The sequence below is a fragment of the Nematolebias whitei genome, chromosome 1 (assembly GCF_014905685.2).
Source record: "Nematolebias whitei isolate Nwh7 chromosome 1, NemWhi1, whole genome shotgun sequence".
Classification (NCBI taxonomy): domain Eukaryota; kingdom Metazoa; phylum Chordata; class Actinopteri; order Cyprinodontiformes; family Rivulidae; genus Nematolebias; species Nematolebias whitei.
Genome location: NC_056498.1, coordinates 82542397 through 82556290, shown reverse-complemented (window position 1 = coordinate 82556290; position 13894 = coordinate 82542397). Strand labels below are relative to the sequence as shown.

At 40.6% G+C, this 13894-nt stretch overlaps 1 long non-coding RNA gene across 1 annotated transcript in view; it reads left to right on the top strand.

Moving 5' to 3' along the window:
- The first annotated feature begins 12982 nt into the window (after positions 1 to 12982).
- LOC119413722 overlaps positions 12983 to 13894 on the top strand; it is a 2190-nt gene continuing 1278 nt past the window's right edge. The window contains exon 1 of the long non-coding RNA XR_005186968.1: positions 12983 to 13050. This is a non-coding gene — a long non-coding RNA (uncharacterized LOC119413722). The remainder of the gene's footprint in view (positions 13051 to 13894) is intronic.

The window sequence follows — 13894 nt, the reverse complement described above, 5'->3', positions numbered from 1 at the left end:
TGAACAAAACATGTTTACCTGAAAAACATGTTTACTAAAAACTGTGAGAAACTTAAAAAGCTGTGAGAAACTTCGAGATAGCGTGCAAGGGGGGCGGGCCAAGCCCTCCTTCCAGGCCTCCCGGGTGACTCACAAGAACATCTACCAAAAACACTTTACATCACAGGTTAAACAGTCAGGAAAACAACACTTTATTAAATTCTTTATTCATTCCACCCTTTGGTTTTTCAGACTAGTTTTGAAAATGTTCTCCACTGATTTCATATGGCACTCGCCAGTCAGTCCCTGTCCATTGTTGTACAGCCCTGCTGACAAAACTCAGAAAACTGATATGATCGTCATTTTGAGTAAATCGATGATATATTCTGTTACCACTTACCCAATAATCAATGTGTCAGGGTGGACAGTAGAATCAATTTCAATAGTAGTCAATTCCCTGCCATACCAATGATCTCTCATGATTACTTCAATTTTCATTGTAAAGCTATATTATAAATCAATTTAGTTATTCTGTTCTTTACCCTTCTAATATAAAAATACATACACAGATTACACATAGTTAGTACAACAAAACAGATTAACATAATAAGCAAAGGAGGGATTGCATATTGTTGCGCTGTTGATGACATTCCTGTAAATATGTCCCACCAGTGGAGGGCTGACACTTGTTCTATTAGCTTAGCCGCATGTAAAACCTTTCCCTGTACAATATAGGTGGACACTGTTAAATCAGACACATTAGACTTATGAGACTTAATCATTTGTTTCAGCTCCGTAGACTCATTCAATGCGCATTTGAAATGGTCCAGGGAGACTCGCCAGGGGACGTGCAAAGATTGCCACTGTGCCTCAGTTAGGCGAGTGGACGAACTGTAATTGGTTAATTGATAAGTCAGGTTGTTCCAACTCCACAAATGTACACCATATACACGTCCAGAAAAAGGCACCTTAGGTAATTGAGGATGACTCTTAATTGTTGCTACGCACAGAGTGTGTGGGCCTATTTGCCATAGCATATCTCTAGCTGGTTCATGAGTCCAATCACACAATACCCCGTCTCTGGTTAAACATGGGTTAACATGACCTGTTTGCAGCATACATACCACTCCTTTATCAGCTGTCTTGCATAGTTGCATGTCATAGGTGAGATTTGTCTGTGGCTCAAACCATTCACCCTGTACTTTTAAAAATCAATATCCTTGTACAGTTATTACAGTTAAAAAATGATAATCGCATACTGTAGTTGTGTCATTAACCAGATATTGAACCCAATGTCCTTCACACATATGCTCATTGCATTTTGTCAATTCAGATTTTAAGACCACCCAAAGTGTACTTGAAATGTTCCACAGCTTCCGCCACTCGTGATGATTTGATGTTGTCACTATTCTCTGGAAGTGTTCCTTCTGCAGTTGTGCATTTAGGGTTTGCAGAGTACACGTGGTCCAATTCTATGCTTGGGTTATGTTCTGGAGTATTTCTTCTGTGTTATTGGCAGTAAAGTCAAACTTTGTTCCATTTTTTCCATCTGGTTTACATGTACCATTCTTATACAAAGGAGTGGGGAGTGGTGGCGCAGAGGTTAGAGAGGTGGGCTTGTGATCCGAAGATCGCCGGTTCACGCCCCGGCCCCGACAACATCAAAAATTGTGGGTGGGGTAGGTGAAACACCCACACTTGCCCCCACCCTCATTCGCCCCACTCTGGGCCCATGAGCAAGGCCCTTAACCCCCACCATGTGCTCCCTAAAAAAACAGGTCTCTCTTGAAAATGAGTTCTCGTGGCTCAATGAGACTAACCTGGATAAATAAAGGCTAAATGAAAAATGAAAAAATATATGTTACACAGTGGGGTTTCTACATGAATCATAATCTGACATCCCTTAGGTATCACTGGGATGGTTTTCCTGTTGTGGCATGCCCGACACTTGTACATAGGACAGTCAGTTGTGATGTTCCCTATCAGGCAGCTTTTGTGTTTTAAACATGTGAAGTTACTTTGTACTCTATCTCGAGTTGCATTCACCCAACCAATCGTGAAGATGTGGGTGTCCTGCAGAATGCGTCCTGGCGTTGTTGAGGAGAGGTTTACCAGGAATACCATGGCACCTACGACAAGGCACCTGATGCCCCAACACCTTGCACTGCCAGTTGGTAGGCGCTTGCCACCACCTTCTCCCCTGTTGGCTTCTGGGTGGTCCCGATCGTCCAGTCAACAAAGACCAAGGGAACATCAAGCTGTAGAAACAAGAAAAACTGCTTACAGATAGAGAAAGAGTCATTAGTTTTCTCTTAAGTATAAACCTTTTCACCTCCACCCGTTTTGGTCTGCACAGTTATTGTTCCAGCAGGAATTACCCCGGGCTGCACCACATGTTCTACAAATAATCAGGCAATTCTTCATAAATAACCACTTCATGCAAAATTATCAGTAATATAAAGGTTTTTAAATTACATTTAAAATTAACTTTTATTTTTTTTAAAAGAAATCCTTTTTCTGGTCTTGGCCCCACTCAGACTATTAGCTCATCAGTTTCTCCAAACTGAGGTTGTTCTAAAACCTATGTACAGCAGGTAAGACATTACTTGTTCATAACTTCCACAGAACCCTTCTTGAAAAGAACTGAACTTTTGCTTTAAATATGAAACAACTGCAAAACAAGATGGTGAATTGTTTCATCTCAGATGTTTTTAGACACTTCGGGTTGTTTTAGATGCCGTCAAACTTCAGCTGCGGATGAACCAGTTACAAACAACATATGATGCACTTCCTTCAAAGCAGTCAGATTAACACATCCCCTTTAAGTGCACTGATGACATTTTAATTTTAGACATTTCAAATCCACCCTTTTTCCCTTCAATCCAAATTATGGCATCTTGGCTTTAGGCATTTTAATTCCTCCTTTTGTAGCTCTCATTGTCAATGTCTGGGCCTTCAATGTCAACATCAGGTGTTTTAATTTCTCCTTTGACCTTTGGCATTTTAACATCAATATCACCTTCAAGTTTGGGGCCTTTTAGTTTAATGTCAAAATCTGGGCTCTCTAATTTTGGACCTTTGATGTTCAGTGTTGGCAATATCTGCTTTCAGAAGGTTGGTGTCAACATCTGGACCTTCTACTTTTGGCCCTTTCAATCCAAATGATGGCATCTAGCCCTCAGCTCTTCTGTTGGCACACCATCAATCTCAGCTGCCTGTATCAATGCCCTCCAAAAAGCAGAGCGAGTGGGTCCCTGTGTGTTATTTTGGCCGTCCCTTCTTGGCCCACGACCCATGGGTTGACTAAATGTTTTCTCGCGGTTTTCAGCCCTCTCTCTGTGTTCCAATCTCCAAGAGCACCCAGTTCCATGATACGGCTTCGGATTTCAGCCATCGAAGCGTCAGGAACGCCCAACATTACAGTGAGCATTGCAGATCGATAATGAGATGGCGCTGTTCTGATTAACTGATCTCTTACTGCCTTTGGGACAACATGCACTTGATACAAATAAGTTACCTCTTCCTGAGTGTAATCCTCAACTATCATTTTTAAGTCAGGATTGGGCTGCTGCTGAGGTATTGCATCCATCACTTGCTGTCCATCAAGTCCCACTACGGGCTGTCCATCCTCTCCTACTCTTGCTTGCAACACATCTGGTATTATCTGTTGTTCTTTTCTGCGCCTCTTTACAGGTTTTACATTTTTGCTCATTGCTAAGGCGACGGGAGACCTGACCATCGCTCCAACACTTGGTTTGTCTCTTTTTTCGCTCCAAATGTAATCATTTTCACTCTCTTCATCTCCCCAGATGTTACCGTCCCAGCACGACGGATCCCATCCGGGTCCCAACTGAGCGACAAAAGCACAAACTCTTTTTGGTGACACATTACGTTTCCTCCTCCTGAACTTTTCTCTTTTTAGCATAGAACCTGTGCTACTTCTCCCTCCGCGACCTCTGCCATTTTATGTAGCTGCGCGGTCAATAACTGTACATGCTGTTTTTGTAATAAACTTTCTTCTTGCGCTTCCTCGAGCGCCTGTTTCTGACGTAGCACTTGTGTTAATTTTTCCTGATTCTCCTCGTAATTTTTTCCAGGCAGGCACACAAATCCACAATCGGCGCTGCAATCCAGCCACCGGTGTCCTTTTACTGACATCAACTGCTTGCAAAGTAGCCAAAACATCACCCGGACTATCAACATGTAAAGAATCATTCCAAGGCTCGGGGCGTCCCCCACTGCCTCTCAAACAAAGCGCTATCAACTGATACATGGACTTGCTCCATCCCGGCACAACTTCTTCTTTGACAACATTTTCACTTGTTTTCTCTTTTCTTTTGAACATTATGCAGCTCTCTCTCCAATATCCTGTTCGTGATGCCAAAATGTTTTGTTTAAGAAAGCCAGGACTCGGAAGAGAATCAGCACAATGATCAAAAATACTCAAACACTGTTCTGCTAGAATGATTGTGTCATTTTATTATTCCTCCACAGATACAGCAAAAGCAAAGCAACGATAGTACAATCACACTTAGATGTACAATCTCACCGGTATTGATATAAAAAAAAAAACTCACCGTGACACGTAGGTTGGAGAGCCGCACAGCCCCAAGCAGAGCAAACACCAACACCAAAACTGGACGTCCCGATCGGTAGACTCACAGCAGACTCTAACTCTTTACTGAGCCCTCTCTTATTTTATACCACCCTCTACATCGCGTGAGAGCGTCTCCCAGTGAACAAAACATGTTTACCTGAAAAACACGTTTACTAAAAACTGTGAGAAACTTAAAAAGCTGTGAGAAACTTCGAGATAGCGTGCAAGGGGGGCGGGCCAAGCCCTCCTTCCAGGCCTCCCGGGTGACTCACAAGAACATCTACCAAAAACACTTTATATCACAGGTTAAACAGTCAGGAAAACAACACTTTATTAAATTCTTTATTCACTGTGAAATTTTGAATCAACATATTTTTCCTTTAAAATGTTACATTTACTCAGATTAAATTTTTGATCTGTCATCTATGTTATATTACGAATAAAATATTGACATTTGCCATCTCCACATCATTGCATTCAGTTTTTATTCACAATTTGTTTAGTGTCCCAACTTTTTTGGAATCCGGGTTGTACCAGTAAATCTACTTTAATGAACCTCTCAGAAAGTAATTGAATGTACACGTACAACATATTAACTGTAGGAGTTAACCTGATAACTGAGCTTAGAAAACACAAACATGGCTACAACTGAGTCAGTTTTACAGATGTTGAGCAAAAATCTGATGTTGTAGTAGCCGAGAGTCATCCCTAACACACACTGAGAGCTAGCAGGTCACAGAAACTCTTTATTTAAAAAGACTGTCATCAAACAGATGATGTGCCTTTAATATTAAGAAAAATATTTGTAGATATAAAAATAGTGGTGGTTGTTTGATCAGAAAGGCTGCAGACCTCTGTCCTGCTGAATCAGCAGAAATGACTTCAAAGTTTAGAAGTTACAAACATCCATCCATTATCTTTTACCCGCTTCTTCCATTTTGGGTCGCGGACGTCGCCGGTGCCCATGTCTGGCAATCACAGTGCGAGGGGCAGGGTACAACCTGGACTGGTCGTAAGTCCATCCCGGGAACACATAGAGACAAACAACCATTCACTCTGTCACTCACACCTAGATAAAATTTAGAGTTACCAATCAGCCTAACATGCATGTTTTTGGTCTGTGGGAGGAAACCGGAGTAGCTGGAGGAAACCCACACATGCACGAAAAGAACATGCAAACTCCAACCAGAAAGGCCCCCGGACTGGGATTTGAACCAGAAACCTGCTCGCTGAGAGGCAGCAGCTCTACCAGTTGCACCACCGTGCAACAGTAAGATATTTAATATTATATGGAGTCCATCGTTCTACAGAGAAAATGATTATTCACAATTGGAAATAATTTAAGATGGTTGACAATCTTCCTAGGAATAAACACCCCAAGAAATTCACCATGAAGGTCAGATTGCGCAATGCTCAGAAAAATTGTCACAAAAGAAACACTAAGGTCATGACAGGACCGTGATTCTCTCTAAAAAACAACAAGGCAGCGCAACAGATTAATTTCAATTCAATTCAGTTTATTTATATAGCGCCAAATCACAACAAAGTTGTCTCAGGGCACTTTACAGAAACATTAAAATACATAAAAGCCAATTAGTAAAGTTCTCTATCTAAGGAATCCAGCAGACAAGTTGAATCTTGGCTTCGTTGCAGTCTCCCATCCTGAGCAAGCACAGTGGCAACAGTGGAAAGGAAAAACTCCCTTTTAAAAGGAAGAAACCTCCAGCAGAACCAGGCTCAGGACAAGCGGCCATCTGCTTTGACCGGCTGGTTGAGAGGACAGGAAGGAGAGACAGATGAACACAGAATGGTAGGTTCAGGTATTGGTCCAGGTGTATCTGAAAGACAAAAAAACAAATGTTAAGGATAGAAAAAAAAATACAAATACAAAACAGGTTGAGCAGAGTAAGTAAAGACAGTAGCAGAGGGAAAATTGTGGTCAGTTTGTCCTCCAGCAGTCTAAGCCTATAGCAGCATAACTAAGGGACAGCTCAGGAAACCCAAGCCGACACCAACTATAGGATTTAGCAAAAAGGACAATCTTAAGCCTATCCAAAAAAAAGTTCAATCTGGTCCTCTGGACATTCAAAAAACAAGAAAAACAAACAAACAAAAAAACAAAGCAAAAGAAACATTTCGTCTCTCATCCAAGAGACTTCCTCAGTCTGAGGTGCTGTTTTCAGCTCAGTCTCTTAAATAGCACCTTCTCAGAGTGGATCAACCAGTTTGCTGCTGACAACCAAAACCAGCTGCTCACATGGTCAAGAAGGACCATCAGCCTAACAATGGATCATTAGCACACTGATGGCTTTTTACTATTCACAAGGGGTTGAGTGATACTAGCAATCACAGCACATCACTGAGCTGAAAACAGCACCTCAGACTGAGGAAGTCTCTTGGATGAGAGACAAAACGTTTCTATATTTTTTTGCTTTGTTTTGTTTTTTGGTTTTTTTGAATGTCCAGAGGACCAGACTGAACTTTTTTGGATTTTTCTACCTGGATTATTGAGCATGCATCAGGATATTTATCAAGTGAAGTTTGCATTGATGTTGTAAGATGATCAACTAGATGATCTAAGTCACTGTTCTCTGATGCATTACTCTGTAAGTCAGAGGAAAACATTGATGGAAGAGATTGTTTAAATTTGGTTACAGCATTTTCTGATACGCACCTGCTGAGATGAAATTTATTCTCAGTGACTGTGTAGTCATTTAATGTAAACTCAAAGGTTATTAAAAAATGGTCGGACAGAATAGGATTTTGAGGACCTATTACTAAGTCCTTAATTTCTATACCATAGGTCAGAACTAAATCAAGAGTGTGATGATAAGAATAAGTAGATGTGCGGACGTTTTGAGTAAAACCAAATGAGTCTATTAAATTATTAAAGGCTATGCTTAAGCTATCACTCTCAACATCCACATGAATATTGAAATCACCCATTATGATGATTTTATCAGTATTTAATAGTAAGTCAGTTAAGAATTCTGAGAATTCAGACAAAAACTGAGAGTAAGCACCTGGTGGACGATATATAACAACTAGTAAAAGTGGCTTTTCTGATTTCCATTTTGGATGAGAAAGACTGAGGGACAGCAATTCAAAAGCATCATAACTAATAACTGGTTTGGCATAAATCAATAATCCTGGCAGAAAAATAGAAGCTACTCCTCCACCTCGGCCAGTTGTTCTAGGAACATGAAAATTTAAATAATTAACAGGAGTGGATTCATTTATACTAACAAAATCCTCCTGTTGTAGCCAAGTTTCTGTCAGACAGAATAAATCAATATGATGATCAGTTATCAGTTCATTAACTAACAGGGATTTAGAGGAAAGAGATCTGATGTTCAATAATCCACATTTAATGATTTTATGATTTTGCTCTGGTAAAGTAACTGTGTTTATTTTAATCAGATTTTTATGGTTTATATTTTTAGAGCTGATTTTTGGTTTATTTAATTTGAGCCGTTAGTGAGTTGTCACTGTTTCAATGGGGGTGTGGGTGGGTAACAGAGGAGAAGCAGCAGAGATGTGTGGAGGACTACAACTCTGCTTCCTGGATTGGACCCTGGGTTGTCATTAATTTGGGGGATAAACAAAATCAGCCATATTTCTAGAAAGAAGAGCGGCTCCGTCCAAAGTGGGATGGATGCCATCTCTCCGCATCAGACCAGGTTTTCCCCAGAAAGAACTCCAGTTATCTATGTAGCCCATGTCGTTGTCAGAACACAACCTGGACACCCAGCGGTTAAACGACGACATACGGCTAAACATGTCATCGCTGGTCAGGTTGGGGAGGGGGCCGGAGAAAACTAAGGAGTCCGAAATGGTTTTAGCAAAGTCACACACCGAAGCAACATTAATTTTAGTGACCTCCGATTGGCGTAACTGGGTGTCGTTACCGCCGACGTGAATAACAATCTTACCGTGTTTAGCCTTAGCCTTAGTCAGCAGTTTCAAATAAGATTCTATGTTGCCCGCTCTGGCCCCCGAAATGCATTTAACTATGGCCGCTGGAGTCCCTAAAGCCACGTTTCGGACTATGGAGCTGACAATAACCAGGGTCTGCTAGCGGGTGTGTCACTGAGTGAGGAAAATTGATTAGAAACGTGAACGGGTCGGTGGTGAACTGGGGGCTTAGCCTTAGCACTATGCTTGCTCCGGACCGTCACCCAGCCGACCTGGGGTCCCGGCTGCTCGGGGTCTGCTGGAGGACCGCTAACGGGAGCTAGCATCTGTGGTTCCGCGCTGTCTATAGGGACCTGGCTAGCTACTGGTTTTTCTACAGCGTGGAGCCGAGCTTCCAGTTCAGAAAGCCTCTCCTCCAAAGCTACCATAAGACTATATTTATTACATGTATCATTAACACTAAAGGAGGCAGAGGAGTAACTAAACATCTGACACATGGAGCAAGTGAAAACAGAGGAAGCAGGGAGAGAAGCAGCAGCCATGCTAAGCTAACGTTAGCAAGAGCTAGCAGAGCCAAATACACCAATAAAAAACGAGAAGTGTTGAAAGATAAGAGGTGTTTTAAGCACTATCCAGCAGTAGAAAAACAACTGTACTAAGTGTGTTTGTGAACTAGAATGAAAAACTGTGCAAAAGACAGATAAATCCAGAAAACAGAGACGACTCGAGCAAACAATTCACTCGAGCTACCAACAGACAAACAGGAAATGACACAATACGTCTCCCCATGAACGTGCAACGTCAACCAGCTTTCCAGATTAGGAAAGTTTAATCTGAAGGAACATGCTGGATTAGATTCCCAATCATCCAGGACGCATCAAATCCCAAAACAATTAAAAAACTCAACAACTGCACTTCTGTTGGTGGTTGAAGACATTTCTCTTCCTGTCTGGAGCTTCCTCAACTCAGAACTGGAGAATGGAGCTCTCATGCAGTTCATAATTCAGATTTTATTTTATCTTAATCTGAAAGAACCACAAGACTTCTTAACTGATTATTTCTAATGAATGAACAGCAATAAAATCAGTCAAATTATCTTTCTCATCAACTAAATTACATTTTGTACAAGGTGCTGGTAGGGAAGTAAAGTTCATGTGTAAAGGTCAAAGTTTTATTTGATAACAGTCTTTAAAAACACAAAGACAAAAACTAATTTCACTGCATGAGTTTATTTGTGATCAAATATGATCCTACAGTGGATCTGAAGTGAACATGAATAAATCTGTTATCTGCCTGTGGCCTCTGTGACGTCTTCTTGAAGGAAACTGCTGAACAACATGTGGGAGGAATCAGTGTTGTGCAAGTTCACCCCTCACTGGAACCAGTTCAAAGTTCAGTTCACACAGATTAAAACTGGATTAATTCATGTTTAGAGTTCACCTAAAATTTATGAACTAAATTCAGTGATTCTGAATAATCTAGTTCAAGTCCGTTTATCAAGTTTTCTTATGATAAAGGTTGATGTGTGTCCATTGGCACGTTGACTGTGTCACCAGATTATAATCTACTCTTTGCTTATGGCAAACTTTTGTACCATATAATCACACTCCTAATTCTGTTTACATTTAATACATCAATAAGATGTTTCCTTCAAGTCAGAAGACATTTTTACAAGAAGAACAGAGTTTATAGATATCCATAATAACGTTTATACTAGTGAACATTAAATTGTAAGAAAAGCTCAGAATACATTCAGTTTTAGGTTTTGTGTTGAAATTCTATAGAAGAAGAAGAAGAAGTGTTAGATCTTTGTCACTGTCATGATGAATCAGTGATACAAACTTCAAACAGCTGTTTGTCCCAACATATCATGTGTGGCAGCATGTGCTGTGCACTGCTCTCTGCTTTGAGCCCATTGATGAACATGTTGGGGTATAGCAGTCCTCGTAGCTGCAGTTGGAGTCAAAGCCTGAAGAACAACATCACTTATCATCTGTTACTCCAACATCTCTTTCTACAAACGTACAAGTAACTTCCAGCGGATCAGTTTGTGGCGGCCATCTTTGTGCCACATGTAGTTTGGAAAAGGCTCAGTGTCCACTCTTCTTTGTTTTGTTGTCGTCCTTCTGGACTCAACACCAGGACCATCAACACTTTTTATAGATTCTCTGAGACGCCGTCTTTGCACCATGATGTTCTGAGCACACAAATGTCCATCAAGCAGATCCTCTCCCACATTAGGAGGTTCAGATTTTATGGCAGTTCTTGTTGTGTCTAATTCCTGATCAGAGATTTCACTGAAAACTGTTTTCTGTTGTCTCAGCAGCTTGTAGAGCGTTGGTCTGGATATTTACAAAACTTGAGCCACCTCTGAAACCGTTGTTCCTTCAAACAGCAGTCCCTCCATGTCCTCTTTCACAATGCAGTCATGATCATCCTAGTAGGAGAGGAAACAAGAGATGAACACTTGAACTGCACTAAGAATTGACAACAATACAAGTCAACATCAAAGCCTCTGCAACAGAACAGCTTCTGCCTCTACACACACTTTTACAAGTCTAAAAAAGTTAAATCTGGTCCTCTGGACATTCAAAAAACAGAACAAAGCAAAACAAAACAAAACAAAAAAAATGTAGAAACGTTTTGTCTTTCATCCGAAAGACTTCCTCAGTCTGAGGTGCTGTATTCAGCTCAGTCTCTTAAATAGCACCTTCTCAGAGTGGATCAACCAGTTTTGCTGCTGACAACCAAAACCAGCTGCTCACATGCTCAAGAAGGTCCATCAGCCTAACAATGGATCATTAGCACACTGATGGCTGTTTACTACTCACAGGAGGCTGAGTGATACTAGCAATAACAGCATTGTAAGAGGGGGACAATTGAACACCGAGGCTCCGCCCCTGTTTAATGATGGATGATTTCTTTTCACAAAGATGGCCTCCTTTACTCCTCTCTCAAACCATCGTTCCTCTCTGTCCAGGATGTGAACATCTTCATCCCTGAAAGAGTGACCGCTGGCCTGGAGATGAGTGTAGACCGCAGAGTCCTGGCCTCATGTTGTTGATCTTCTGTGCTGGTCCATCCTTTTGGCCAGTGGCTGTTTAGTTTCCCCGAAGATCATTTCAGTGTGATGTGCACACATGAAGCTGTCAAATAATGCAACATGTTGAAGAAAGCAGAACAACATGTGGTAAACAAACTAAATGAGCTGCCCTGCTCTACATTTAGATTACACTTCATTCTTGGAGCTCACACACTTCACATGACATCAAGCTGACTTTTGAAACATGGAAGGTGACAACATATGTCTGCTTGTGTTAGTGAAGGAAGCAGAAGTGTTGAAGTGCAAGTTCACTTTTCACCTCATCTTCATGAGGTTGTGATGCTCGCTCAGTGGATCACCAGAGAGCTGGACTACAAAGTGAAGGGAACAGCTGTGTTGAGCTGAAAGTTCTCAGAGTCACAAACCAGCATTTCTTTGAGCCTGATCACATCACCATGGTAACAGAGACTGAACTCACTTTGATGTGAAGCTGACAGGAAGAAGCTCCATGTGTTCACTGAATCTTTTCTTAATCACAGCCCAAATATTCAAATGTGACTGAAACAGCATTAATATCTCATTCTAGTTCTACCAGCTGCTGTAAGATTTGAAACAGATTGTCAAATAAAACTCAACTCAAACTTCCAGCGTCGTCCTAAAAACCAGTCAGAGCTCCACATTGAAACAATCAAATGTTGTGTTTTCATTTCTAATTTCATCACAATACAAAGTTTATTTAGGGATGTATATTTTATTGATCATTTAATATAATAAATCTAACCTGTGACTTCCAGTTTCAGCTCAAATGATTTCATTTGAGTCAAACTCATTTTCAATGAACTCATAATTTCAACATAAGAAATCTGAGAAATCTGCTGGAAAACTTGAACACACTCACAGGCCACATGAGACACTTTGTGTTAAAAAGCTCCAGTTAAACCAGTAGAGTCAAAACTAAATGTTTGCATTTTACAAGACGTTACCATCAGAACCATCAATGAAACGGATCATACAGCCTCTTCAGAACATCTGGACCATCACTCTAACATTTATACAGCTGCTGATTCCATGGGACTGTTAATCAAAATATTCCTGTTCAAACTTTAATGGCTGCTCATTTTACTGGGACCCAGTATCCCAACAGAACTTCAAACAACAAAGTCATGGAGTGAATCATCAGCTGATGTGTGAATGTAGCAGGTCTACTGACAGAAACAGACTGAAAGTTCAGTTATCAAAGAAATCATTTTGAATTGTCCTGAAATTATTGTTATTAGTTTATATCACGTCTTTAAAAGTTTTGTTTTGTTTTCTAAACTTACATGTTTTATTCTTTATTCAGATTGAGGAGCTGCAGTTTGTCAGAGATCAGTTGTTCTTCTCTGAGCTCAGCTCTGAAGTCCAACCCCTCCCATCTGACAGAACTGGACCTGAGTGAGAACAAGCTGCAGGATCCAGGAGTGAAGCAGCTGTGTGGTTTTCTTGAGAGTCCACGATGTAGACTGGAGACTCTGAGGTCAGACATGTTCATCACATGCTGATGGAGGAGGAGGGACAATGTTGTGTGTGTGTGTTTCTGTACTATCAGTAAGGTCATGAATTGTGATCTGGATTTTATTGAACCTTTCAGAAAAAAATCACTGGAAGTTCCTCTACAACTGATTTATTTTAGAGTCAACCTGAATCAAGATGGCCGCCACTACAAAATGACTATATCAGTCAATTTTACAGGAATTGAGATAAATGTCAGTGTGGTAGTAGCTGAGACTGACCTCCATCTTTTACTCTGAGTGTTGTCTCATAACATAAAATCTGTGTTTAAAACTTTGCCATTAACTATTGAAATCAGTTGTTTGTCTGTTAGCAAAATATATCAGATACAATTGAACAGATTTTAGTGAAACTCTCAGAATATAATAATTGAACAGACATGTAAAACTGATTAACTCCTGAATTTAATAATTAAAGATGGCTGCCACAGCCAACTGACTTCAGGAAACACCAACATGACTATAACTCAGCCAGTTTGACAGATATTGAGCTGACAGTTGTTGTGGTAGTAGCTGAGCATCATACTCAACACATACTTTGAGTGTAACACATTGTGCAACATTTTTGTCTAAAACCTTTATATAATTTGTTGGAATCAGTCCTGTTTGTCTGTTAGCAAAATATCTCATAAACCACTGAACAGATTTCAAAGAGACTTTCAACAATTAATCTTTGGATTAAATATTGAAACTGTTGACTGTTTGGAGTCGACCTCATTCAAGATGGCTGCTGCAGCTAATCGACCTCAGCCAACACAGAAGAGTCTTTACCTCAGTGAATTTTACAGACACTGAGCTAAAATGTGGTGT